We start from the raw sequence: 26,691 nt of genomic DNA, 5'->3' as shown, positions 1-26,691 counted from the left end.
GGGACACTGGCTTCTTCCTAGGCCTGCTGTGACTGCTTGTATGCTAAGCGCTCCTTCCTCCCAGGGTCCTCGGTGGGCTTGCCAGTTGAAATATAGGATGTCCAATTAAACGTGGATAGCAAGTAAACAAGGAATAGTTTTGTTTGTTTGTTTTTGCTTTTTTTAAAAAATTTTTTAAAAATTTGTGGCATATGGAAGTTCCCAAGCCAGGGAATGAATCCAAGCCACAGCTGTAACCAATGTTGGATCCTTTAACCCACTCTGCTGGGCCAGGGATCAAACCCATGTTTCCGAAGCAACCCAAGCTGCTGCAGTCAGTTTCTTAACCCACAGGGCCACAGTGGGAACACCATGAATAGTTTTTTTTAATATAGGTATATCCCAAATATCTCATAAGCTGTACTTAAAAACATATTTGTTGTTTATCTGAAATTCAAATTTAACTGGTATCCTGCATTTTTATTTATTAATAAGTTTGGCAATCCTATCAGGGAGAGAAACCCCACCCCCATATAGGTGTTGTGATCCCAGATTCTCTCACTGCATAGCCTACATTCAGAATTGAATTGCTAGTTACTTTGTTTCTCTGACCTCAGTTTTTGCATCTATTAAATGGGGACAGCAATCACCTTTTTCAAGGTATGCGATAAGGATTCAATTAAATTAAGTGTGCCAAGTCCTTAGAATAGGGGTAAACAGTTTTTTTCTGGGAAGGGCTAGATAGCAAATATCGTAGGCTTTGTAGCTCAGATGATCTCCAGCTCAGTTACTCGACTGTGCCAATGTAGTGGGAAAGCAGCTGTAAACAATACGTGGACACATAAGTGTGGCTGTGTTCTGGTTAAGCTTGAGGTGGGCCCCATTTGCCCAGGGGCTGAGGTTTGCCCAGCCTTGACTTTGAACAGTGCCAGGATATCGGAAGTGCTTCTCAGTGCTAACCATTGTTATGATGCATAGTTACCAGTCTCCAGGCCAAGGCTGCTAAATAGCTGAGTTGAATGTCACAAAAAGCTCTCCTTGCCTCTTACTTGCCTACTTACTGATGCATGAAATTCTGCAGTTAGAGATTTCTTCTTTTTGGTCTGAATAGCTCTGGAAGAAGTCCCTCTTTAGGTTTCACCTCTTAGCTCAAGGATTCTTTCCAGCACTAGCCAGCATTCAGAGAACACAGGCTCTGCCATCCTGGGCATGCAGGTGATACTCTCTGTCATTCACTCTCATTCAGGGAGGAAAGTGCTATTGCTGCAGGCACACCTCTCTTTATTGCTCTTCATGTTATTGCACTTCACAGATACTGTGTTTTCACAAATGGAACGTTTGTGGCAGCCCTGTGTCAAGCAAATCTATTAGCACCATTTTCCCAATAGCATTTGCTCACTTCCTGTCACTGTGTCACATTTTGGTAATTCTCACAATATTTCAAATAGTTTTATCATTATTATATTTGTTATGGTGACCTGGGATCAGTGATCTTTGATGTTATTTCCATGATCTCCTGAAGGCTCAGATGATGGTTAGCATTTTTTAGTAATAAAGTATTTCTTTTTTTCTTTCTTTTTTTTTTTTTTTGTCTTTTTAGCTATTTCTTGGGCTGCTCCCGCGGCATATGGAGGTTCCCAGGCTAGGGGTCGAATCGGAGCTGTAGCCACCAGCCTACGACAGAGCCACAGCAACGCGGGATCCGAGCCGCGTCTGCCACCTACACCACAGCTCACAGCAATGCCGGATTGTTAACCCACTGAGCAAGGGCAGGGACCGAACCCTCAACCTCATGGTTCCTAGTCGGATTCGTTAACCGCTGTGCCACGACGGGAACTCCCAATAAAGTATTTCTTAATTAAGGTACATACATTGTTTTTAGACATGATTCTATCTCACACTTAAGAGATGACAGTGTAGTGTAAACATGACTTTTATATACATGCACTGGGAAGCCAAAAAATTCATGGGACTCACTTTATTGCAATATTCACTTTATTGGGGTGGTCAAATACCAAACCCATGACATCACCGAGTTTGAGGCTTCAAGTAAATTATCCTGGGCCATGCAGCCAGTCAGGGCCAAAGTGGACATTGGATGGTTCAAGTAAGACAAACTTGAGGTTGTTTTACTCGAAGGACAGGACACCCAGTCCTGAAGGACAGGCTGAGAGGGATGAAACCAGAGGAAGAGAATGGGCTTAGAAAAATGGGAGGAAAATATCCAAGGAAGTCACTATTTTCCAAAGCAGTGCTACTTCCCCATCTCTGTTCCCCGAGTCAGGTGGCACACAGAGCAGTTTTCATCACTTACCTCCCACCCTCTAGGCACTGTCTGGAGGGATTGTAACACAGACGGTACAGTACCAGGTTTTTCTCAAGTCTACACCACTGGACTGGGTCACTTGTACCCAGACATTCTGCCTCCCTCCTACTCGCCCCTCCTCACCAAACCACACTTGTCTAAAATTAAGTACATTGGAGTTCCTGTTGTGGCTCAGTGGGTTGAGAACCTGACTAGGATCCATGAGGATGTGTGTCTGATCCCTGGCCTCACTCAGTGGGCAAGCTGTGGCATAGGTTGCAGATGTGGCTCTGATCTAGTGTGGCTGTGGCTGTGGCGTAGGCTGGCTGCTATAGCTCCAATTCGACCCATAGCCTGGGAACTTCCATATGCCACCGGTGCAGCCGTAAAAAGAAAAAACAATTAAGTGAACTATGTGAAACAAGGAAAACAAATGGATGTTGCAGGTCTACAAAAGAGGTCTGCAGGCTGACCACTCCCCCAGCGCTGCCTCCCACTGCACAGGGAGCCCTGTGCCACAGAGAATGTGGGCTACAAAGTCAGACAGAGTTGCCAGTGTCCAAAACAGCTTCAAGCCGCTCCTTGTCTCAGGCTCTTCCTTTGTGAAAAGAGTTGAGAATTCATGGTTCTGGAGCTACTCAAGGTTTTAAACAAGAGGTACAGGGCCTGACCCACCTCGAGCAAGGAGCAGGAGCTGCAGGGCTGGCTCAGTGACATCCCCTCTTTCGATATAGATGCCGTCAGGGTAGTGACCTTGTAAAAGGCATCTCCAGACCTGCTAGCCAGATGTCTGAGTCCACTCTGTGTACCCCAACCCAGCAGAATAGGAAAAGTGGAGTCAAAAATCCATGGGTGTTTCTTCCCTCTGTCACTAAGTAGCTGTGTGGTCATAACCCAGGCACTCAGCTTCACATCTATCCAACAGTAATTAGAATATAGTCTCAGAAGATTCCAACAAGTATAGAGAGGGGTGAGCCACCAGGTTCTGGAATCAGGCCAAAAGATCACAGCCGGCTCTACCTCCAGCCACACTGTGTGCTTCAGTAGCTTCCTCTGTGAAATGGTTTTATCAGAACAGCACTGAACTCTCTCTGGCCATTTCCGGGCAATGTGTGCAAAGGGCTCAGCCCAGCGTCAAAGAGTCAACTCTCAGCATACGTTGGCCGTTGTTGTGACTTCATTCCTTTAAGACCTCTTTGCTGAGTGCAGACCACCTGTGAGGCTTCAGGTCGTGTGAATGGGGTGAACATATTCAGGCTCTACCCTGGAGGGTCCTGTTTGGTGGCTCTCAGATCGGCCTCTTTCCCGCATCCCGCCATGCCAGCTGCCCCTGCCTGCCCCTGTTGCGGCTTCCATGCTTCCACCCTCCTCTTCAGCTCTATCCTCTGTACAACAGCAGGAAGCATCTTCCTCAAGACCTGCCCCCCTCTTTTGAAATACTCCTTTGGTGACTAGTGGATCATAGACCTGCTCAGGACTGTGAGAGGCCCTCAGTCAGGGAGATTCTTATTTAAAGAACACCACACCATCCCCACCTAGGCACACCTTCTTCATACTCTAATGGCAGCAAGGAGGCCACGACCCACTTTTCCTGTGGATTTCCTACATCTATGGTGCTTCACCAGTGTTTCCTGAGGGCTTCATTGCTCTATACTGCCACTCAATAATGTCTTCTGGGCCCAGGTGCTGGTGTCAAGGCCAGGGTTCTAGTCTTGGTCAGTATCCATCTCGGGGGCAAACATGAGGGCATGTTGACTCTCTCCTTACATTTCTATGTATTCAAAGTCTTGTAAATAGACATGCAATTCGCTTGAGAATCAAACTATGAGACTAGGTGTAAACAAATGATTTGGTAAATACAGATTGGGGGTATTTAGCCCCGGATATATAGGGTCTAGAGTTGGAAGGGACATTAATGGTAGCCCTGTCCACTCTGTTCACTTGACACATGAAGAAATTGAGGCCTAGAGAATAAGAATATTGTCTGTATTGTCCACAGTCATCATCCTAGGACTTAGAATTTCTGACTTCCAGACCGTCAGCACAGGTACACACCAATACCCTCCACCCCACTCCCACATAGTACAAGCAGGCACTGTGTCATTCCTTGGTGTTTACTCTAATGGCTATTTTGATCGGTCACTTGTCCTGCCTCATCGTTAGATGATGATATGCACTGGGGTGGGGGTTGGCCATTGACTCCCCTGGAGAACCTAGTCCAGAGGTTTTCGGAGGATAGGTTCTTATGGAACGTCTGACCGATGCAGAGATGGTCTAAAAAAGGCCTGCAGAGCACAGGCCACTTTCAAACCCATGCCCGTGTCTCTCAGCTGGAAATTGGCCACTATGTCCACTCCGTGTTTGATATGGGTCCATTAAACTATTTCAATAAGCTAAGGAAAGGGAATGTTTCCTGTGGAAGAAAAAGGGTCAAATTGGGCCACTTGATTAGATAAACTTTGGGATAAGGAATAACATTTATGCAGTCGAGGATCTGGGGTCCCGTGGGTGTGGAGAGCTGCCAGTCCTTCATCATTTTACATAAGGGACTTGAGCATTCTAGGGTTTGGTATCCAGAGGCTGTCCTGGAACCAGTCCCCTGTGGATACCGAGGGATAACTGTAATGTGAGTTTTTTGTGTGATTTTCCATTTGTCTTCATTACTATGGCCTATTGTTTGGTTTCACAGTTGTGTAGTTTTCCATTTTATGAATTTACTAACATGTATTTATCCATGTGCTGTAATGGACATGTGGATTGTTTCTAATTTTTGCTGTTATTATCAATGTTGCTGCAAAAAGTCTTATTCTGGGGCATCTCTGGAGCATATCTGAGAGTTTCTTTACCGTATGTACTGAGAGTAGAATGCTTGGTGGTAGAGTTCAGCCTTAGCAGATATCACTGAATGGCTTTTCCAAAGTGATTGGAATTTATGCATCTAGTACCATCGACACCCTCAAAACCTTTGCTGTCAGACTTAAGTTTTGGCCAAATTAGTGGTTGTAAAATGATATCTTGTTGTGGTGGTAATTTGAATTTTCTGTTTTTGACTGATTTTGTTCTCTTATGCTTACAGACCATTTCTTGTTTTCTTTAACATGTGTTTCCTTTTAATATCCTTTGCCTGATTTTTAAAAATTAAAGTATAGTTGATTTACAATGTTGTGTTTTTTTCTGGTATACAGCAAAGTGATTTAGTTATATATATATATATATATATATATATATATGTATGTGTGTATATATATATGTGTGTGTGTATAATGTGTGTATATATGTGTGTATGTATGTATATATATTCTTTTTCATATTCTTTTCCATTATGGTTTATTACAAGATATTGAATTAGTTCTCTGTGCGATACAAAAGGATCTTTCTTTTCCTTTCTTTCTTTCTTCCCTTCCTCCCTCCCTCCCTCCTTTTTTCTTCCTTCCTTTCTTTCTTGCCACACCTTCAGTATATGGAAGTTCCCAGCTAAGGGTTGAATCGGAGCTGCAGCTGCTGGTCTACACCACAGCCATAGCAACACCAGGTCTGAGCTGCATCCAAGACCTTCGGCACAGCTTGCAGCAATGCCAGATCCTTAACCCACTGAGCAATCCCAGGGATCGAACCCACATCCTCCTGGGTACTAGTTGGGTTCTTAACCTGCTGAACCACAACGGGAATGCCAGAGGGGCCTTTCTTGTTCATCTCTTTTGTGTAAAGTAGTTTGTATCTGCCAATCTCAGACTCCTAATTTACCCCTCTTTCACCCCCTCACTCTTTGGTAACCATAAGTTTATTTTCTATGTCTGTGAGTTTGTTTCTGTTTTGTAAACAGAAAAAAAAGTTCATTTGTATCATATTTTAGTTTCCATATGTAAGTGATATCATATGATAGATGTTTGTCTTTCTGACTTATTTCACTTAATATGATAATGCCTAGGTCCATCCGTATTGCTGCAAATGGCATTATTTTATTGTTTTTATAGCTGAGTAATATTCCATTGTGTGTGTACATTGTGTATACAGTATTCCACTGTGTGTGTGTGTGTGTGTGTGTGCGCGCACACCATATCTTCTTTATTTGTCCATCTAGTCCATAGACATTTGGTTCTATGTATTGGCTAAATAGTGCTGCTGTAAACATTAGGGTGCATGCATTTTTCTTTTCTTTCTCTTCTTTCTTTTCTTCTTCTCTCTCTTTTTCTCTTTCTTTCTTTCTTACTTTTTATGGCTGCAACCATGGTATGTGGAAGTTCCAGGCCAGGCATTGAATCCAAGCTGCAGCTGCAACCCAAGCTAGGATGCTCAACCCACTGCACCACAGTGGGAAGTCCACGTATATCTTTCTGAGGTGGAGATTTCTCTGGATATATGCCCAGAAGTGGGATTGCAAATCATATGCTTTGCCTGATTGTTTATTGAGTTGTTGTTTCCTATTCCTTCTTATGCCTTCTTTATATTTCCTAGATACTAATCCTCTATTAGTTACCTGTGTCACAAATATCTTCTAGTTGGTGGCTTGTCTTTTCACTCTCATTATGATGTCTTTCAATGAACAAAGATCTTGATTTTAATGTGGGCACATATAACAGTCATTTCCTTTATGAGTTTCATTCCTGTGTCTTAAAGAATCATTCCATCCATGTGGGGGGGGGCATGAAGCTATTCTCTTACTTCCTCTATTTTCTTCCTGTAGGAAGACATCCTGAGACTCCTACCGGTGGATGCTCTCCCATCTCGTGCTGAACACACTGCCTTCGTAGCTCTTCCCCTCCTCTACTGCAGTGAGCAGTTGAATTGCATTCCCCTCGTAGGCCAGAAACAGAGAACTTCGATCACCGAGTTCCAATTTTGCAGCTCTTACAATGCCTGGCACACAGTTGTCTCTCTTCTCTATGGCATCTTCATTTCTTGCCATCTTACAACCTCTTTTGTCTTTGCCTCTGCAGCACTGGTTCTCAACCATACCCCCACACCTTGCCAAAGCCCTACCCCAGGCTTTCTGATTTAATCGTTCTGGGTGGGGACCTGGCATTAATGTTTTTAAAAATCTCTTCAGGTGCTCTTATGTGCTGTCAGGGCTGAGAACCACTGCTCTCTAGGTTAGAGGATAGGTCTGTGAAACAGACCCTCTTCTCACCCTCTTCTGGCCCCTTATCTCAGCCAGAATCCCAAACAACAAGCCAAGAGAGAATGCTGGAATACTGCACTGCAGGTCTTGAAAGTCCTCAGGAGGTGGTCTGCCAAGATCCCACCTGTATCTCTACCCATCGAGGCTGCCATATTGGTGGTTTCACTGGCTGCTGATGGGAATTGGATGAGTGGGCGGGTGTGAAGAGGTTTGGAAGGGGTGAGGGGATATATGTACCATCTGCAAGAAAGGCAGAGGGAAGGAGAGAGAAGCCAAAGAAACATATTTTGGAAAGTGCCAAAGTTTTGACAGGAATCTGCCTCCTTCCCTCCTCCCTTCCCCATCTGTTTTGGAGAAATGTAAATGTGCCCGTGTTCCCAGGTGACTGGCCGGCGGGCAGGCTCTTTGGAATTCTGTGAACTGGCCATCTGTCATCCTGTAATAAATGATAGCTATAAAAGAAAGTGATTATGGCGCCGATAGGGGGAGAGGCATTTGTTTATATTCTTATACTATGTATCAGATTGAATAGAAATTATCACTTAAAATTGACAAATGGAGAGCAGGGTTCCTTGGAGAGGGAGTCAGGGACACAGCTGCAGTGATGGGACTGTGGGCAAACTTTATTTGACCAAGTGTCAGAGACTAGCTCAGCCCCAGAGACTCCTAGAGTTACTAGGTCCCTCAGGGTAGGGACCCAAACCTTCTCTGGACATTTTAGGTATGCATTTGGTGGATGTGCCTTGGCTGGTGCATATGGCGGTCATCGGCCCACCTTCTGGGGGTGGGGAGGGGTGTGTCTTCGAGATCAGCACAAAGCTAGATCTGCCTCCTCTGTGTCTGTGGGAGCGGCTTGACCTTGTGACTCCTGTGCATGCTCCCCAACAAAGGACTCCCCCCATTTGATTTTTCCCCTTCCAGCCAAGCTTTTCCAGCCTCTGGCATGAAGCCTGCCAGCTGGGTCTCTAACCTTCTGACTTAGCCTTTCTTTTCCACCCCATCCTGCCCCCCAGCTTGCCTTGTTTCCTGTCCTTCCAGAGTAGCATGCTTCCTCGAAGGGACCTGGAGGGCTCACGTCCCGAACGTGTGGCCCCACGTTTCCGGTGCAGCCCGGTTACCTCCTGCTTCCCAGCCCCAGTGCTTATATCTTCCAGGGAAAAGTAAAGGCCTGAGTAGCCCGGCTGCACCCTCATCTCCTCCCACTCACATACCTTGGCTAAAACCTCCAGTCTCTCCAGCTCTAAAATGCAGTGGGTTTTCCCCCCAAGTTCTAGGATAGTAGAATTTGATGTTTATAGAGTGCCAGCCACTTTTTCATACCCTACAGGTTAGGCAAGGAAGGTTTTATTTCTCCTCATGTTCCACCTAGGGTAACTGAACATTAGAGAAGTTACATGGCCAGGGTGACATATTAGGGTGGGCAGAGTGACCCACTATTCCTTCTTTGCAAGGGCCTTTGACTTCTGATGAATACCTTTAAGGCAATCGGAGATCCTCTTTCAGTTTTCAAATACTCTTGACATTCTTCCCTCTTTTTGGAGAATTTGACTGTATTTATACACATGCAAATATAAAATTACATTTGTATATGAAGCATATGTTTCTATATTTTAACTGTATTTACATTTTTAATGCTCACCTCCAGCCTCAGTCAGGGTGATTCCAGTCATTCTGATTGTCTTGGTTCACTTTTCGTAGAACCCTGAGGAGGAGTTCATGGGGATTCCTTGGACGGCAGAAGTTTGTCTGCAGCCTTTATATCTGACTATCGGTTTGTATAGATAGAACATCCTTTGTTTGCTTTTACTTTCCTGGCATAGCTTTAATATATTGATCTATTTTTAAGAAAATGTTGGCACAAAATATTGCTCTTGACAAGTCCAAGGACAGTTTGGATCCCCCCCCCCATAAGTGACTTGGCTTTTTTGGGACTTTGACTGCAGTGCTTTTCCCTTGCCCTTGTCTAAGGGAGTTGTGTGTTCTTGGACTGTTAGAAAAGGGATACAGGAAAGATAGCTTTTCTAGCTTTCTGCTCAAGATATTGCTCTTTGGTTGTTTTCTTGAAGTGATTAAAAATATGACCTCTGGACTTCCCTGGTGGCCTAGCAGTTAAGGATTGAGTGACGTCACTGCTGTGGCTCAGGTTCAATCCCTGACCTGGGAACTTCTGCATGGTGTGGGCATAGCCGTAAATGAATGAATGAATGAATGAATGAATAAATGAAAAGACTCAATAATCCCCAATAGCATAATGCCAGTGTGTATATTAAGACTGTGAAATTGATATGGGGATGTGGAGAGTGGGAAGAAGCTTTAAAAAAAATGGGTCAGCGGTTAACGAATCTAACATTCATAAGGACACAGGTTGGATCCCTGGCCTCCCTCAGTGGGTTAAAGGATCTGGTGTTGCCGTGAGCTATGGTGTAGGTCGCAGATGTGGCTCGGATCCTGTGTTGCTGTGGCTGTGGCGTAGGCCAGCAGCTGCAGCTCCGATTCAACCACTAGCCTCAGAAGCTCCATATGCTGCAGGTGTGGCCCTAAAAAAAAAGCAAATAAATAAATAAATAAAATAAAATAAAGATGACCTGTTTCTGAGACCTCTGCTCCCCTGACTTTTATCTTCAGTGCCATGCAGTAGAACTCTCTGTGATGATGGAAACACTCTGTGTCTGCTTCGTCCTCTACAGTAGCCACACAAGGGAAGTCACCAGTTGCAGGTGGTTATAGGAAATGTGAAACACGATGGAACCCTTGTACACTATGGGTAGAAATGTAAACTGGTGCAACCGCTATGAAAAGCAGTATGGGTGTTTTTCAGAAAACTAAAAATAGAATTACTGTATGACCCAGCACGTCCACTTCTGGGTATATATCCAACCCCCACCCCCAACACCAATTCAAAAAATACATGCACCCCAGTGTTCATAGCAGCATTATTTATAATTGCCAAGATGTGGAAACAACCTAAGGGTTCATCAACTAATGAATAGATAAAGAAGATGTGGTAGTTATACACACACACAATGGAATACTACTTAGCCATTAAAAGAACAAAATTATGCCATTTATAGTAACATTGTTAGACTTGTAGGGTATTATGCTAAATGAAGTAAATCAGGGAGAGAAAGATAAATATTGTATCATATGACATGTATAATCTAAAAAATACACCAAATTAGTGAATATTACAAAAAAGAAGCAAACAGGAGTTCCCGTTGTGGCTCAGTGGGTTAAGAATCTGACTAGTATCCATGAGGATGTGTGTTTGATCTCTGGCCTTGCTCAGTGGGTTAAGGATCTAGAGTTGCCATGAGCTGTGGTATAGGTCGAAGACGCTGCTCGGATCTCGAGTTGCAGTGACTGTGGTGTAGGCTGGTGGCTACAGTTCTGATTCTACCCCTGGCCTGGGAACCTCCACATGATGCATGTGCAGCCCTAAAAAGACAAAAAAAAAAAAAAAAAGAAAGAAAGAAAAGAAAAGAAAAAGAAATGTTAAAATTTAACTTTAGTTAGTTTAATTCTCAAAAGCCATATAGGACTAGTGATTTCCATATTGAATGGTGCAGAATTTTAGATTTTCTCTCTCCTTTGCTCTGTCTCCTCAGTTTGAAGGCTCCAACCAGTAGTCCCTCCTCTGTGTGGAGTTCTGTCCTGAAAGGGAGCCCTCATTTGTGAGTTGCAACAGTTATCAAGTCTAGACTGCTCCTGGGCACCCTCACCTGTGACTCAGGGCCTGCCAAGACCCCTTGGGTCTCACTGCTCTTCCACACTGGCCTGTCTCTCTTTCAGGCCGGCACCTTGTTTCTGCACCTAGTGACAATGCTGGATCCTTAACCGCTAGGCCACCAGGGAACTCCAGCATCAGAAGCAACTTGGTTTTGTTTCTGCTCCCTTTGGCACAGTTGCTGACACCACAGTACTAGGGCTACTAGGGGGGCTTGTCCTCCCCACTCATATCTGGGGGTTCGTGGGATTTTTCTTCATCAGTTTGCTATCGATGTTGCCTATGGACTTTTTGTTTTTCCAAACTGGTTCCTCCATCTGTTTCCCTGGGAAGTTCACGGAAATTCAAAACTATGCTGACACTGGTGCCGTTGTTCTGTTTTTATTTCAGAAGATCTTGTCTGTGTATATATCTCAGAAATACAGCCATTCTTGTGGATTTTCTGATGCTTAAGTCTCGGCAAGAAAAGCTACATGTACAGCCATACCTCGCTTTCTTGTGCTTTATATACAGATACCGTGGGGTGTTTTTTGTTTTTTTTTTTTGTTTGTTTTTTTTTTTTTTAATTGAAGGTTTGTAACAACCCTGTGTATAGCAAGTCTTGTGGCGCCATCTTTCTAACAACATTTTCTCACTTCCTTTTTCTGTGTGATTTTGGTGATTTTCACAGTATTTCAAATTGTCTCATTATTATTGTACTTGTTATGGTGATCTGGAATCAGTGGTCGTTGATGTTATTACTGCAAAATATAAATTATGACTCACTGGAGGCTCAAATGATGGCTAGCATTTTTTTTAGCCATAAAGGGTTTTTTTGGCCATACCCATGGCACGTTGAACCTGCACCAGAATAGTGAGCCAAGCCACAGCAGTGACAATGCTGGATCCTTAACTACTAAGTCACCAGGGAACTGCAGCAATAAAGTATTTTTAAATTAAGGTATGAACATTGTTTTTTAGACATAATGCTGTTATCACATGCTTAATGGAACAAGACAATGCAAACATAACTTCTGTATGCACTATGAAACAAACAAAAAAAAAGGATCTGACTCACTTTATTGCTATGCTTGCTTTATTGCTATGTTTGCTTAATTACGGCTGCCTGGAACTGAACCCTTAGTACTTCCAAGATATGCCTGTGGTAAAATACTTGTTATGTGAGAAGCACTTTAAAAATATGTGTTAAATGAGTGAAGGCTCTCAACAACATTGGATCAACTTCAGACACTTAAGCAGATCCTAATAGCATTGCAGAAATTCTGGGTCCCTGAGCCACCATGGCAGAAATGGACCTCTAATGCAATAATTTAGGAGCCAGGATTGGATGGCATCTGTGACTGTGAAGCAAGGCAAAGCGGCTGACTCTAGTTGGCTCTGTGCTGCCCTTGAGCCTCCTGGATGCAGATCAACAAGCAGAAGAGCAAACTGGATAAGGGACCCCCAGCAAAAAGAGGGAGGCAGTGAATTTAGAATCGAGCACCAGAGGAAGTGAGAGATATGACTTAGAGTGAGATGTCTATTATGTGCACAAAACCGCAGAGGTACTGTGGACAGAATACGTGAATGGTAAACCAATGAATGAGACTCAGGGAGCCTCTCTTGATGAGGAGACAAACCTTGATGGGCTGGATATGACTCGAACCACCTAGTACTGCAGTACCCAGAATGCTCTCCTGTGCGAAAATAGCCTCACACGGGCTTTTCTGGGTATTGACACCCCCCCTGCCGCCACTCCCCAGACCCCAACCCCTCAGCAAAGATCCCACTAGGCAATCAGATGCTTTTCCCAAATCTGCAAACATGCATAATGTTAACCAAGAAATTCACTGATGAGAAAGCCCACTCATGTACAGAGACCTCTAGAACGCCACATGAAAGCCTGGGACCCACAGTCTCTGAGTACACTCACAGGGAGCCCAGAGCCTCCCTAACCCAGCTTCTGGAGGCCTTCACTGCTGCCCTCCACCCAGTGCTGGCCTCTCTTGGCCCATTGGCCTTCTCTTCCCATTCATTTCAAAGAGCTGAGATTGGAAAAGTGGTGCAGGAAGCAACCCACCTCTACTCCCCTGGGAAGTTATAGCACTTCCTTATTTCCCGCAGGAAGGGGCCACTATCCAACTCAAGAACCAGGACATGAGGAGCCAAGGACCACCCCCCCCCCCCGCAGCCACCACAATGTCACCCTGGGTGCACCAGTAACATCTGCATCTGAAGGACTGTGAGACATTAAGGCCAAGAAGCACCTGCTGGACACAGACTCAGAGGAGACTGTGGAGGTTACCGATGAGAGTCATCCCAGGGCCTTCCTTCAGCCCCATCCCAACCCTGCAGTGGCCTTTTGAGGCTTTCTGGAGGGCTGCAGTGTGTGCCATCCCCAGAAACATGAAACGAGCCATGCAGATGGGTAACGTCAGTGTCTGCCCATATGACTTCATGTCGCTAAACACTCCTGTTTCTGAGGGTCTTCTGGTGCTTCCCTCCCTTCCTGACAATGGGATGTTGATGTCTAGGAGCTTGTGCCCTGCACTGATTTCCAGAAAGCCTTTGTTCTCATTGCTTTGATGAGGACAATAAGAGAACCTCTCCCTGGCTTGGACTTACAGATATGCAAGTCCAGGTCATGGGACTTTGGAGGTTACTTGACATCTCCCAAACATGCTCCCAACCACAGCCACCTTCCACGAATCATCCATGTTGGAGCGATCCGTTTAAATTTTTCTAACTCTATGGAGTTCCTGTCGTGGCGCAGTGGTTAACGAATTCGACTAGGAACCATGAGGTTGTGGGTTCGGTCCCTGCCCTTGCTCAGTGGGTTAACGATCCGGCGTTGCCGTGAGCTGTAGTGTAGGTTGCAGACGTGGCTCGGATCCCGCATTGCTGTGGCTCTGTCGTAGGCTGGTGGCTACAGCTCCGATTCGACCCCTAGCCTGGGAACCTCCATATGCCGCGGGAGCGGCCCAAGAAACAGCAAAAAGACAAAAAAAGAAAAAGAAAAAAAAAATTTCTCTAACTCTGCTAGAATCTTGTTAAAATTTTCAATCTGTGTCAGCTAGGATTATTTGGGCAATTAACAGAAATTTGAAGCTACAGTAGTTTAAACAAGTTAGAGGTTTTTCTCTGAGGCAAAAGGCTCATGGAGAGAAGAGGTTCAGTCCCTCAATGTGGTCAGTATCCCCGGTTCCTTTAACTTTCTGTGTCACCACCCTTAGTGCATGGCTTCTAGCTCCAGGGGACCTCAAAGCTGAAGAATGGATGTTGCAGCTCAGGTCATCATACCCACCTTCCTGGCATGAAGAAAGAAGAAAAAGGTGAGCTTGCTAGAGAGTCAGCCCCTTTCAAAGAGATTTCCTGAAAGCCCCACACAATGACCTCCTCTAACATCTCATGGGGTCCCGACTGCAAGGAAAACTGGGAAATGTAGTTTTTTAGCTGGACACATTGCCAACCTCAACAGTATGAAGATTTTTGTAGGAGTTTCCTGGTGGTACAGCTGGTTTCAGATCTAGTGTTGTCGCTGCTGTGGCTCAGGTTGTTGCTATGGAGTGGATTTGATCCCTGGCCCTGAGTCTTCCACATGCCACTGGTGCGGCCAAAAAGAAATAATTAAATTACATTAAATAACATTTTATTAGTAAAAAATTACCTAACAACGCCCAACCCTTATTGAGTACTTATTCAGTGCTGCTTCTGAGCACTTCACATACATCATGTCATTGAACACCCATAACAGCTGGAAACAATTATTAGCTTTATTCTTCATAAGAGGTAACTGAGGCATAACAATTTCCACGATTTTTTCAAAGGGCAGAGCCAGGACTGGGATGCAGGCGGTCTAGCTCTAGAGCCAGAGCCCTTAAGCTGCAGGCAATGCCACACTTGAAGGAGGTAGAGGAGGCAGCCCCGTTTCACCAGGGATGGCAGTTGCTACCACTGATGGCAGGGATCCAGCTGAGGACATTGGTCAGGGCCAGTCCGAGTGCTGTGGGCCACCAAGGCTCCCTCACTCAGGTGATTTCCATCCCTTTGCCCTCAGCCGGTCAGGGCCCCCCTCTCCACCCTCTTCTCCATAATTTCTTAGTCACGGCTTGTGGCCTGGTGAAGAGCGTGGCCTTTGGGGTCAGAGAGGCCAAGTTCAAAGCTGTTCTTTGAGACCTGAGCAAGTTCCCCTACCTCTGAGGTGCAGCCCCCCTTATTCAGTGCCCAGCCTTGTTAATTCCTGGTCCCCTATCCTGTCCCTGCCTGTCCTTAGCTGTCCTCTGTCTGTTGTTCTGTCTTCCCCTCTTCTTCAGTTCTTCCTCTCCATTTTTCTCAAGCAACATCCCTTATTTCTTTCTTTAAAATAGAAGAAACAATCTTTCAACCAGGGCTTAGTTTTTATATACTCATCTTCTTGCTCCCGTCCTTCCCTCCTTCCTCCTCCCTCCTTCTCTCCCTACATCCCATTCCTCCCCCGGCCCCCTGACCTGGCGCACAGCCACCCCCCACCCCCAGCTCACCTGGGAGCTCTGCTGCCAGGGCTATGAACATGATGCAGCTGGCACGGCCCCCTCCCCAGGGCAGCTACTCACTGTCGCTAACAGGCCCGGTGTCCCCAGCTCTCTTCCTGGTGCTTGGGAGGAGAGAGTCCTGAGCGTAGAGGACTTTGATTTTCCTCTGAGGGCCTTTCCTTCCTTGTTTCTGCTGCAGTCTCTCCTACCCTGCTCTGGCCCCATGGCAGCTTGAAAGGGTTTTGGGTCTCTCTCCTTCACTCAGCAAACACTAATTAATTAACAAGAAGAGTCGATAGGACCAATAAAGAACTGCAAGGCTGGCTTGGCAGGTGGAGACAGCCTTTTAGGATGGAGGGCTGCACATTACGCTATGGGAGGGCTGGAGCCCCAGGGGTGGATCCTCTGTCTATCCCTGCCATCTCCTCCAGCCTCCAGGCTGTGATTTCTGGGTAAAAGTAACTTGCTCTGCTATCAAACAAATCTACACAGCTTATCTCATTCATCCTTGGAGCACCCCCACTGCACCCCCACTTCACTGATGAGGCAGTGCCCAAGTTCAAATAGCAGTGAGAGTCACACACACTCCTACCACAAGTCTGCCTGGATTTGTGCAGACAATCCACTTGTTTTAACAGAACCAGGGACAAGAGTAGTGGCTATCAGCCCCCCGCAGGGCCTTGCTCAGTCCCAAGTCTGCCAGGCAAAGCTGTGAGAACTAGTGTGGCAGGCATCACAGCATGGCTACCCAAAGCCATTCCAGAGCCCCCTCAGTTTCACCTGCCCCTCTGTACAGGATGCAGTCACATACTCACCTTTTCAGTGTCTTTTGCAGCTAGAGATGGTCATGTGACTCAGGTTCCACCAGAACATGCAAAAAGAAGCTTGTAGAAATCTCCAGGGGAATTTTGTTGCCTTGGATGTAAGGAGAGGGCTTTTTGCCTATTCTCTTCCTTCCTGCTTGGGATAATGGTATGAAGATATAATGTTGGGAGCTGAGGCAGCTGTTTGGTGAGCATGAGGTAGTAAGCTTGAGAACCAAAGCTAACAAGTGGAAGCCTATAAAGAGCCTGAGTCAGGGTGCACTACCCCCAAGCCCCAACTTCCACCTCCAGACATTATTAGGGGACGAAAATAAACCTCTATTTGTTTACTTTTTTTTTTTTTTTTTTTTTTACTATGGGCAGAATTAAGTCCTCCACCCCCAAAGATGTTCATATCTTAATCACCAGAACCTGTGAAAATAGGTTATACACAGGACATAAAGGCAGCAGATGGAGTTAAAATTGCTAATCGGTTGATTTCCAATTAGGAAGATTGTCCTGGATTATCTGAATTAGTCAGGATTCTTCAGAGAAACAGAATTTATATACATATAATTGGTTCATGGGGTTGTGGGGGTGGGAAAGGTTGAAATATATAGAGCAAGCCAGCAGGCTGGAAATTCAGGGAAGGGTAGATCTTGAGTCAGAAATCTGCAGGCTGGAAACCTAGGCAGGATTCCATGTTGCAGATTTGAGGCAGAATTGCTTCTTTTTCTGTCTCTGCTCTTAAGGCCTTCAGCAGATTGGATTAGGCCCATCCACATTAATTTGCTCTACTCAGAGTCTACTGATTTAAATGTTAATCACATCTAAGAACATTCTTTTCTTTTTCTTTCTTTATTTTTTCCCACTGTATAGCAAGGGGATCAAGTTATCCTTACATGTATACATTTTTTTTCCCCACCCTTTGTTCTGTTGCAATATGAGTATCTAGACATAGTTCTCAATGCTACTCAGCAGGATCTCCTTGTAAATCTATTCTAAATTGTATCTGATAAACCCAAGCTCCCGATCCCTCCCACTCCCTCCCTCTCCCATCCGGCAGCCACAAGTCTCTTCTCCAAGTCCATGATTTTCTTTTCTGTGGAGATGTTCATTTGTGCTGGATATTAGATTCCAGTTATAAGTGATATCATATGGTATTTGTCTTTGTCTTTCTGGCTCATTTCACTCAGGATGAGATTCTCTAGTTCCATCCATGTTGCTGCAAATGGCATGATGTCATTCTTTTTTATGGCTGAGTAGTATTCCATTGTGTATATATACCACATCTTCTGAATCCAATCATCTGTGGATGGACATTTGGGTTGTTTCCATGTCCTGGCTATTGTGAATAGTGCTGCAATGAACATGCGGGTGCACGTGTCTCTTTTAAGTAGAGTTTTGTCCGGATATATGCCCAAGAGTGGGATCGTGGGGTCATATGGAAGTTCTATGTATAGATTTCTAAGGTATCTCCAAACTGTTCTCCGTAGTGGCTGTACCAGTTTCCATTCCCACCAGCAGTGCAGGAGGGTTCCCTTTTCTCCACAGCCCCTCCAGCACTTGTTATTTATGGACTTATTAATGATGGCCATTCTGACTGGTGTGAGGTGATATCTCATGGTAGTTTTGATCTGCATTTCTCTTATAATCAGCGATGTTGAGCATTTTTTAATATGTAAAAACATTATTTTCAAACTTAACAATGAACAACCCAATTGAAAAATGGGCGGAAGACCTACTACATAGCCATTTCTCCGAAGAAGACGTATGAATGGCCAGTACGCCTATGAAAAGATACTCAACATTGCTAATTATTAGAGAAATACAAATCAAACTACATTGAGGTAACATGTCACACTGGTCAGAACAGCCATCAATAAATCTATAAATAGCAAATGCTGGAGAGGGTGTGGATAAAGGGAATCCTCCTATACTGTTGGTGGGAATATAAATTGGTACAACCACTATGGAAAACAGTATGGCAGTTCCTCAGAAAACTAAATGTAGAACTACCATATGACGCAGCAATCCCACTCCTAGGCATATATCTGGACAAAACTATAATTTGAAAAGATACATGCAGCTTGGCACTCACAGTAGCCAAGACGTGGAAACAACCTAAATGTCCATCAACAGATAAATAGATTAAGAAGATGTGGTACATATATACAATGGAATAGTTCTCAGCCATAAAAAAGAATTAAATAATGCCATTTGCAGCAATATAGATGCAAATAGAGATGATCATACTAAGTGAAGTTAAGTCAAAAAGAGAAAAACCCACCATATAATATCACTTATATGTGTGATCTAAAGTATGGCACAAATGAACCTATCTACCAAACAGAAACAGACAGACTCAGACATGTAGGATAGACTTGTGGTCTCCAGGAGGGAGGGGGATGGGAGTGGGATGGATTGGGAATTTGGGGTTAATAGAGGCAAACTATTAGATTTAGAAGGGATAAACAACAAGATCATAGGGAAACATATCCAATCTCCTAGGACAGACCATAATGGGAAGATAAACTTTAAATGGATAAGCAATGAGATCCTGCTGTACAGCACTGGGAACTACATCTAGTCACTTGTGATGGAGCATGATGAAGGATAATGTGAGAAAAAGAATGCACATATGTATGTGTGACTGGGTCACTTTGCTGTACAGTAGAAAATTGACAGAACACTGTAAACCAACTATAATGGAAAAAATAAAAATCATTTAAAAAAATTTTTAAAAGTATATGTGAGAGTTCCCACTGTAGCACGGTGGGTTAAGAACCTGACTAGTATCCATGAGGATGCAGGTTCAATCCCTGGCCTTGCTCAGTGGGTTAAGGATCTGGCATTGCTGCAAGCTCCAGTGTAAGTCACAGATGCAGCTCAGATCTGGCATTGCTGTGGCTGTGGCATAGGCCTGCAGCTGCAGCTGCAGCTTCCAGACCCCTAGCCTGGGAACTCCCATATGTTGCAAGTGTGCCCCTAAAAAGAAAAAAGAAGTGGATACATATGTGTGACTAAGTCACTTTTCTATACAGCAGGAATTGGCACAATATTGTAAATCAACTATAATATTTTTAAAAAACCAAAAAATAAAAATAAATGAAAGATAAAAAGTATTTTCAGGGGTTCCCATTGTGGCTTGGTTGGCTAAGGGCTTGATGTTGTCTCTCTGAGGATACTGGTTCGATCCCTGGTCTCCCTCAGTGGGTTAAGGATCTGGCATTGCCATCAGCATAGGTTGCAGATGTGGCTTGGATCTGGTGTTGCTATGGCTATGGTATAGGCTGAAGCTGCAGCTCCAATTAGATCCCTTGCCCAGGAACTTCCATATGCTATAGACAGAGCTGTAAAAAAACAAAACAGTATCTTTATAGCAACATCTACACTGGTGTCTGACCAAAGAAATGGACACTATTGGCTGGCCAAGCTGACACTTAAAATTAACCGTCGCAGTGATCATGTAGTTCCTTAAATTATGGGAGACAGAAGCAGAGAAGCGAATGTACGAGTGATTCCATGGGATAAAGACTTGACTGGTCATTGCTGGCTTTGAAGTTGGAAGGGAGCCATGAATTCTCCTAAAGAATGTGCCAAGGAGCGTGGGCAGCCTCTAGAAGCTGACAATGTCAATAAAAGGGGTTTTCCTCTAGAACATAGCCTTGTTGATATTTTGATTTTTAATCTGATAAGACCCCTTTGGGTCTTCTGACCTCCAGAACTGTAAGATGATAAATGTGTTGTTTTAAGCCACTTAGCTTGTGTAGTTTATTAGAGCAATAATAGGAAATGAGCACAGACACTATTAGTTCAGGGTTTTTTTTTTTTTTTCCGAGTTCTTGCAGCCGGACATACACATCTGACACTCACTTGGGACTGTCACTTTACCCCTTTGGATTTGCAGTCCCTCTTTGGCAAGGGTGGGAGTGGAGGGGATTTTGCAGATAGGAGGGCTCTGGGCCTGTGCCAGTCCTGCCTGTCTTGAGTTCTAAGCCTGCTCCTCTCAGGGGTGGCCTGCCATTCCCTTTCTAGGTTCCTCCTCTGTGGGATTATGCAACCAACACTCCAGGATGTTGGCCCTGTGTGCTGGCTCTTGCCTTTGAGGTTCCCCAGCCACGTGCTGAGCTCTCCAAGGAAAGGAGTCCTGTCTCTTTCCTTATATCTATCCACAGCACTCCCAGCATGATCCAGCTTTTCTAACGCCTTCCATTACCGGCCCTTTGGCCTAGGACAAGTTGCTTTACTTCTCTGAGCCTCAAGCTATTTATCTATAACAAGCAGATAATAAAAGTACCTACCTTATTGGCTTATTATGAGAATAAACGAGGTAATAATCCGTACTCATTTAGCCCAGGATCTAACGACAGAGTGCCCTCAATAAATATCGACGATTATTGGTGGTATTATTTTATTGACCAGAATAAATATATCAACCAGAGGTTACTTTCAACCATTTTGCTGTTGAGGAAACTCATGTTCAAAGATGTCAGTGAACTTGCTTGAGGATACAGAGCTTGGAGGAAATACTTAAATTTGGAACTCAAACTGGCCCAGTTAAATCAAAGGAAGTAACACATGTGAAGTGCCTGGAACAGGCCTAGAACATACCAGGTTCTCACTAAGTGATAAATGGTTATTATTTCTACTACCCTGACGTATGTCTGTTTATTCCATTCACAGTTATTGTGTGCCAACTGTGAATGTGTCAAGTCCTGTACTAAGGAGGAAGAACATAGTTTATCTGTCACACTGTACTCAAGGCCCTCTTCAACCATTTGCTGTTTCTTTACATTAATTGCAGTGGGGCAGCTGTCCACAGGGGCAGGAATGGGGTGCAGCAGGGCAGACAGCAGGGATCCCATATTCTCTTCCCTCCATTGAAACCCGTGGGGCTATTTTTCATCTCTTGAGATGGATTTTCCTTCCCTACCTCTGGGCCTTTCTTGCTGCTGTTTCCTCCCCTCTCCTCCTTCCTTCTCCCATTTCTTTTTTTTTTTTTTTTTTTTTTTGTTGTTGTTGTTGTTGCTATTTCTTGGGCCGATCCAGTGGCATATGGAGGTTCCCAGGCTAGGGGTTGAATCGGAGCTGTAGCCACCGGCCTACGCCAGAGCCACAGCAACGCGGGATCCGAGCCGCGTCTGCAACCTACACCACAGCTCACGGCAACGCCGGATCGTTAACCCACTGAGCGAGGGCAGGGATCGAACCCGCAACCTCATGGTTCCTAGTCGGATTCGTTAACCACTGCGCCACGACGGGAACTCCCCCTTCTCCCATTTCTGCCTTTGGCAATCCCATTTGTCCTTTAAAGCCCAAGGTGCCTCCTACCCTGACCACAAAGGCTTCCTGGATGAACCCACCCAGCTCCCCTGGAGCAACCCAGGCTGCTGAATCCACAGGTGATGATCTAAGTATTTCAGAACCAGAAGTTCCCATTGTGGCGCAGTGGAAACGAATCCAATAGTATCCATGAGGCTGTGGGTTTGATCCCTGGCCTCGATCAGTGGGTCGGGGCTCCAGCATTGCCATGAGCTGTGGTGTAGGTCACAGATGTGGCTTGGATCCAGCAGCTGCAGTTCCAATTCAACCCCTAGCCTGGGAACTTCCATATGCCATGGGGGGGGGGCGTAAAATGCAAAAACAAACAAACAAAACAAATAAATAAATATTTGAGAACCAGCAGGTCATGGGCATGGAGGGTCAGGATGTGCCCCAGCTGTAAGTGGTTTTAAGGGGGCTCCCCAGCCAAAGAGCAGGCCTTGGAAGCCACTCAACTGGCACTTGGCCTTGGCTGCCCTGAATGATAGATAACTTTACATTTTTCATCTTTTTCTCTTTATAGTGACTAAGTTGTAAGCTTCTTTGAGTTTCTCACAGCACTTGGCCTAGTGTTTTTATCCTGTGTATCTATTAGGAATACTTAGGTGCAAATAACAGCAAAAGCCACTATTGGTGTTTTCAACAAATAGAAGTGTATTTCCCCCCAAAACAAGGAGTCTGAGAGTAGACGACTCTGGGGGTGGTTCAGTGGCTCAACAGCATCAGGACCAGAATCTTTGCATGTCTGTTGGCTTTTCCCTCCTATTCAAAAAACAGCTGCCACAGCTCCAAAGGGAAGACAAGGATCAGTGATACCAGCAATAGCTGTCCTTTCCAGCTTGCTCTCCTCCTTAAGTTGTATTGGCCACATGGGGTCACATGATCATTCTTACCTGCAAAGGAGCCTGGGAATCTAAGCATTTCCCTTTTTCAGTCAGAGGTGGATGCAGGCTGGAAGGGAGGGGGCTGAGATGGATATTGTATTAGATAGTGAGCCCCCAGTGTCCACTGCACCATGCCTCAATGCATGAATGAATAAATGAAAGAATGAATCCAAGAGATGATTGTCACCTGGACAAATGTGTGCTAGAAAGGAAGGCAGGGATCTGGTTTTCAGAACCCTCTGTGATCACTACATCAAGGGTCACGCCTGTTGAGTTTGCTCCCAACTTTCCAGGCCTATCATCCCTCCCTCCTCCACTTGGCCCCCTTGCAGTCTCCCCTCGATTGTGGAACCCCAATACAGCTCTTCACGGCCAGAGGAGGCAGGCGGGGGTCCGTCCTGTCTGCTGCTCCCTGCCCCCACCCTGTCCATACAAGATTGATAATGAAACCAATACCTTTCACCAGCGTAATTTTCATATTTAATGAGCGTGACTCAAAAACTATTACATTAATTAGTCAAATCCCACAAACCGTTAATGGCGCACGCGGTAATTAATATCGTATTCAATTAAAAAATGACCTGTTTCGGGGAGCCTCTCTCAGGCTGGGGGCGTCAGGGGGCAGGGGTGTCTGCAGACAGGCTAGCAGAGCCTGTGCTCGCCATTGCTCTTTCTTTTCCTTTTTCTTTTCCCAGCGCTTCATGGAGGGAGAAGGTGCCAGGAGAACCCAGTCCATGGGCGCGGCCGCCCAGCCAGCGGCTGGCTTCCCTCTGCTTGGCTGCTCTCCCCCTCGCCCCTTTCCCCCTGCCAAGCCGACAGCCTACTCACTGTGATTTATGGGAGGGCCTGGCACAGGGCTCACAGACTGGAAAATTTCCAGTTTACACAAGAATTCCCTGAAAAATGAGCTTGGTTAATTTATTTCTTTCATTAACGAGTTTGAACTGTGAGATAATCTTTCTGAGCGTTCCCCCCCCCCCATGCCCACCCTGCATTGTTCACACATCCTGACAAGCTGCACCCTTGCCCGCCTCCTCTCCTGTCCAGGCGGGGCTGGGAGGGCCGAGGACAGGCCTAGGGGTCTCTGCCCACTGATCCATCTGCTGGGGCTCGGGGCCTGTAGCCAGTCAGGGGTCTGTGGTCTCCTACCCTGTTGATGACCAGGATTGAAGCTGAGGCTAAATCAACAAGACCCCTTGGCTTCATGTTGGTGCAGTGCATTTTGGGAGGGCATAGCACCCTGCTCAGGTCCTGGGTGCTGGTGGCCTAGAGGAGTTTAAGTCAAAGTGTGTCTCAGCCAGGAACTTAAGACCAAAGTGTGGAGCTGGGACCTACATGCAGGGTAGACCTGGAGGGCAGGGCCAGAGACCAGGCCCACCCCTCGCCTGTGAGGGCTGGAACAAGAGTGTACAGCCTGCAACATGTGGCTCTCCCATTTCTCTTCCCCTAGGACACCCCAACCCTCACTCAAGCTTTGACCCTCGGCCACACAGCTGGCTCTTGATCATCCATCAGGCCTGGGGTGAGTACACTGGAGGCTTGACCCTCCTCTCAAGGGTGAACTTAGGAAAGAGGCCCACATAGATGCTGAAAGCCATTTAGGGCCAACTGGACAGGGAATATGCAGAATATGGTCTACAAAGGGGCATGGGCTTGGCTCTGGGACTCCTTGTCCCATGGCGAGGAGCACAGCCAGAGAAGAGTGACGGTGGGGGAACAGGAACCCCATTGCCTGGGTATAAGGACAGACTCATGAGGTTATGGTGGAAATAAAATTTGAAGCCAGAGGAAGACAAGATGATGCCAAGGAGGCAGCATGGTATGCGGTGAAGGATCTGGGTTTTGGAGCAGAACTGCCTGGTTAGAATCCTGACATTGCCTCTTTCTGGCTGTGCAACTGTGGGCAAGTTATTTAACTTCTCTGGTCTCCATGTTTTGGGTTTAGGATGGGAAAGGAAATTACTTGCTAATAAGACTGTTGAGAGTTAGATAATGTGAGTAATGCACAGACTCCACTCTGATGCATAGTAGGGATTCAATTCGTGGATGTGATTATTATTGTATTAATGGCAGCATTATTAGGAGATCTAATGACAGTGATTTGGAAATATCCATCCTTGTGGTAGATATTGCAGACTCTGGAGGCATCTGCCTTTTTCACTTACCATGGGATTGTGGAGAAATCATGTAATCCTTCTGTGCCTTGGTTTCCTCTTTTGCAAAACAGATTATGAAAACCACCTCATAGGTCATTATGCAACTTAAGTGGAACGATGTGTGTTAAGGGTTTGGCATATGGTGAGCACTTTGACAAACTTAGCAGCTGTTATCTGTTAAATATTTATTACCCCATCGAGATATTTGGGATTCATTGTTATCATCCTCCTCCTCACAGTGCTATGGGGTAGGTGTGGCAATGCACACACCTTGCTCAGATGACTTTCTGACTCAGCAGATCTGAGTTGGAGTCTGAGATTCTTCATCTCTATCCTGCTTTCAGGTCATGCTGATGTGGCTGGTCCAAGTACCACACTTGGAGCAGCTTGCATTATTTTACCTTCATAATTGATGTGGAAATGTAATTTCAAGAAGGTCATACTTCTTGTGCATGACTAAGACTAAACAACAGAACTAGGATTCAAACAAAGGCACTTGGACTCTAGAGATGCTGAAAAAAAAAAAAACCTGTTTGGAATCTGAAAATTGTCAGTAAATAAAACTTGATGGTGCTTCAAGTTGCTCTGAGGTTCTAACCGTGCTTGGCCTTATTTCAGCTGTGTGTGGCACAGTGGAGGTCCCGGACCTCAGAGAGCGCCCCCTGGATACATCTCTGAGTCCTGGAAACAGTAGGCCAACATGTAATTACAACATGTAATTTACAACATGTAATGTGTAAAGCCTACACTTTACACATTATCTCCCCATACCCTGTTTGCTTATTCTCTCTTTGCCTCAGTTGCCATCTCTGTAGAATGGGTTCAATAACAGTCATTATGTCCTAAAACTGTGTGGGGATGACAGGAGTTCTTTCAAGCAAAGCACTTAGAACAGGGCTCCCTGTGAGGGACAATGTGACATAGAGTTATGTGCGGAAAGGGCTCGAGTACTCTTGCACAAAATGGCTAACATCCAGGCAGGAACAGTAATGAGGTACCCAGCAGTGCAGGGGGACACAGATGGTTGGGGAGCTATGGATGGCATTAACCCTATCAGTTCTTCAACCTCACCCCTCTCTTCTACCAAATGTTTTAGTGCCTCTTTTTCCACTCTAAAATGCAATCCAGGAGTCCCTCTTGGGGCTCAGTGGTAATGAACCTGACTACCATCCATGAGGATTCAGGTTCAATCCCTGGTCTTGCTCAGTGGGTTAAGGATCTGGTGTTGCCCTGGGCCGAAGTGTAGGTCACAGATGTGGCTTGGATCTGGTGTTGCTGTGGCTGTGGTGTAGATCAAAGATGCGGCTCGGACAGGTGCCATCCTAAAAACAAAACAAAACTAAAAAAGCAATCTACTGATAATATAACCTATCTAAATGCATAATTTAAAAACATTACTATAAACTTAAAGTGTAGTACAGGGAAGAAATCAAAGTAATTTTTAAAAATGATGTGACTTTATTAAGCATAACACATAGAAAAATAAAATATGAATAATTTCTAACAGAACTATTTGTATTTTAATCTTTAGTGATCAGGCACAAAGATACTACATGACACAAAAGAGGAGTCAGTTGGAGAAATCTGAGTAGGCTTTAGTCTAGTTAATTGCATTGTGCCAATCAATTTCCTGATTTTACTCATGAACTGTAGTTAGGTAAAATGCTTCCATTGGGGGGAAACTGAGTGACGGGTACAGGACACCTCTCTGCACTATTTTTGCAGCTTCTTCTGAGTCTATAATCATTTGAAAATACAGTGTAGACTTTTACAAGGAGTTGGAAGCTTGCACCTATTTGTAGATTCACTGTAAATTCGACAGCTCTAAGTATAGACTGATATATACCGCCAAAGGAGTGAAATACTGTGAGTGGTGTCCCCACTTTGTGATTTCATTTTCTGCAAC

Source organism: Sus scrofa, chromosome 7, assembly GCF_054392235.1.
Source record: "Sus scrofa isolate SSC_HxYL_T2T_F1_AM1 chromosome 7, Sscrofa_HxYL_maternal_Yorkshire_Landrace_v2.0, whole genome shotgun sequence".
Lineage (NCBI taxonomy): Eukaryota > Metazoa > Chordata > Mammalia > Artiodactyla > Suidae > Sus > Sus scrofa.
Note: the sequence above shows the minus strand (reverse complement) of the source record.